A 2,679-nucleotide genomic window follows, 5' to 3' on the forward strand; every position below is an offset into this window, starting at 1 on the left:
CGGCTGTCACCTGGGCCATCCCATACGGTTAACGTGGGGACCTCGTTTTCGCGTTTTTGAACCTTTTGCGTTGACGTAGAAGGCTGGGACTGCGCGCGTTGTTCTTAGACGGCGGCTCGCATGGGGACTACGTTCTTACTTCTGACTCGAAATACGTCACTTTACGTCACCGGCTGTCACCTGGGCCCTCCCATACGGTTAACGTGGGGACTTCTTTCGCGTTTTTTGAACCCTTTTTGTGTAGACGTAGAAGGCTGGGACCGCGCGCGTTGTTCTTAACGGCGGCTCGCATGGGGACTACGTTCTTACTTCTGACCGAAAGACGTCACTTTACGTCACCGCTGTCACCTGGGCCCTCCCATACGGTTAACGTGGGCCTTCGTTTCGCGTTTTTGAACCTTTCTCGTTGACGTAGAAGGCTGCCGCTCGCGTTGTTCTTAGACGGCGGCTCGCATGGGGACTACGTTCTTACTTCTGCCGAAATGACGTCACTTTACGTCACCGGCTGTCACCTGGGCCCTCCCATACGGTTAACGTGGGGACCTCGTTTCGCGTTTTTGAACCCTTTCGCGTTGACGTAGAATGCTGGGACCGCGCGCGTTGTTCTTAGACGGCGGCTCGCATGGGGACTACGTTCTTACTTCTGACCGAAATGACGTCACTTTACGTCACCGGCTGTCACCTGGGCCCTCCCATACGGTTAACGTTGGGGACCTCGTTTCGCGTTTTTGAACCCTTTTGCGTTGACGTAGAAGGCTGGGACCGCGCGCGTTGTTCTTAGACGGCGGCTTGCATGGGGACTACGTTCTTACTTCTGACCGAAATGACGTCACTTTACGTCACCGGCTGTCACCTGGGCCCTCCCATACGGTTAACGTGGGGACCTCGTTTCGCGTTTTTGAACCCTTTTGCGTTGACGTAGAAGGCTGGGACCGCGCGCGTTGTTCTTAGACGGCGGCTCGCATGGGGACTACGTTCTTACTTCTGACCGAAAAGACGTCACTTTACGTCACCGGCTGTCACCTGGGCCCTCCCATACGGTTAACGTGGGGACTTCGTTTCGCGTTTTTGAACCCTTTCGCGTTGACGTAGAAGGCTGGGACCGCGCGCGTTGTTCTTAGACGGCGGCTCGCATGGGGACTACGTTCTTACTTCTGACGGAAATGACGTCACTTTACGTCACCGGCTGTCACCTGGGCCCTCCCACACTGTTATCGTGGGGACCTCGTTTCGCGTTTTTGAACCCTTTCGCGTTGACGTAGATTGCTGGGACCGCGCGCGTTGTTCTTAGACGGCGGCTTGCATGGTGACTACGTTCTTACTTCTGACCGAAAAGACGTCACTTTACGTCACCGGCTGTCACCTGGGCCCTCCCATACGGTTAACGTGGGGACCTCGTTTCGCGTTTTTGAACCCTTTCGCGTTGACGTAGATTGCTGGGACGGCGCGCGTTGTTCTTAGACGGCGGCTCGCATGAGGGACTACGTTCTTACTTCTGACCGAAATGACGTCACTTTACGTCACCGGCTGTCACCTGGGCCCTCCCATACGGTTAACTTGGGGACCTCGTTTCGCGTTTTTGAACCCTTTTGCGTTGACGTAGAAGGCTGGGACCGCGCGCGTTGTTCTTAGACGGCGGCTCGCATGGGGACTACGTTCTTACTTCTGACCGAAATGACGTCACTTTACGTCACCGGCTGTCACCTTGGCCCTCCCATACGGTTAACGTGGGGACATCGTTTCGCGATTTTGAACTCTTTCACGTTGACGTAGAAGGCTGGGACCGCGCGCGTTGTTCTTAGAACGGCGGCTCGCATGGGGACTACGTTCTTACTTCTGACCGAAAAGACTTCACTTTACGTCACCGGCTGTCACCTGGACCCTCCCATACGGTTAACGTGGGGACCTCGTTTCGCGTTTTTGAACCCTTTTGCGTTGACGTAAAAGGCTGGGACCGCGCGCGTTGCTCTTCAACGGCGGCTATCATTGGGACTACGTTCTTACTTCTGACCGAAAAGACGTCACTTTACGTCACCGGCTGTCACCTGGGCCCTCCCATACGGTTAACGTGGGGACCTCGTTTCGCGTTTTTGAACCCTTTCGCGTTGACGTAGAAGGCTGGGACCGCGCGCGTTGTTCTTAGACGGCGGCTCGCATGGGGACTACGTTCTTACTTCTGACCGAAATGACGTCACTTTACGTCACCGGCTGTCACCTGGGCCCTCCCATACGGTTAACGTGGGGACCTCGTTTCGCGTTTTTGAACCCTTTCGCGTTGACGTAGACGGCTGGAACCGCGCGCGATGTTCTTATACGGCGGCTCGCATGGGGACTACGTTCTTACTTCTGACCGAAAAGACGTCACTTTACGTCACCGGCTGTCACCTGGGCCCTCCCATACGGTTAACGTGGGGACCTCGTTTCGCGTTTTTGAAACCCTTTCGCGCTGACGTAAAAGCTGGGACCGCGCGCGTTGTTCTTAGACGGCGGCTCGCATGGGGACTACGTTCTTACTTCTGACGGAAAAGACGTCACTTTACTTCACCGTCTGTCACCTGGGCCCTCCCATACGGTTAACGTGGGGACCTCGTTTCGCGTTTTTGAACCCTTTCGCGTTGACGTAGAAGGCTGGGACCGCGCGCGTTGTTCTTAAGACGGCGGCTCGCATGGGGACTATGT

This window comes from Mya arenaria, chromosome 7 (assembly GCF_026914265.1).
Source record: "Mya arenaria isolate MELC-2E11 chromosome 7, ASM2691426v1".
NCBI lineage: Eukaryota > Metazoa > Mollusca > Bivalvia > Myida > Myidae > Mya > Mya arenaria.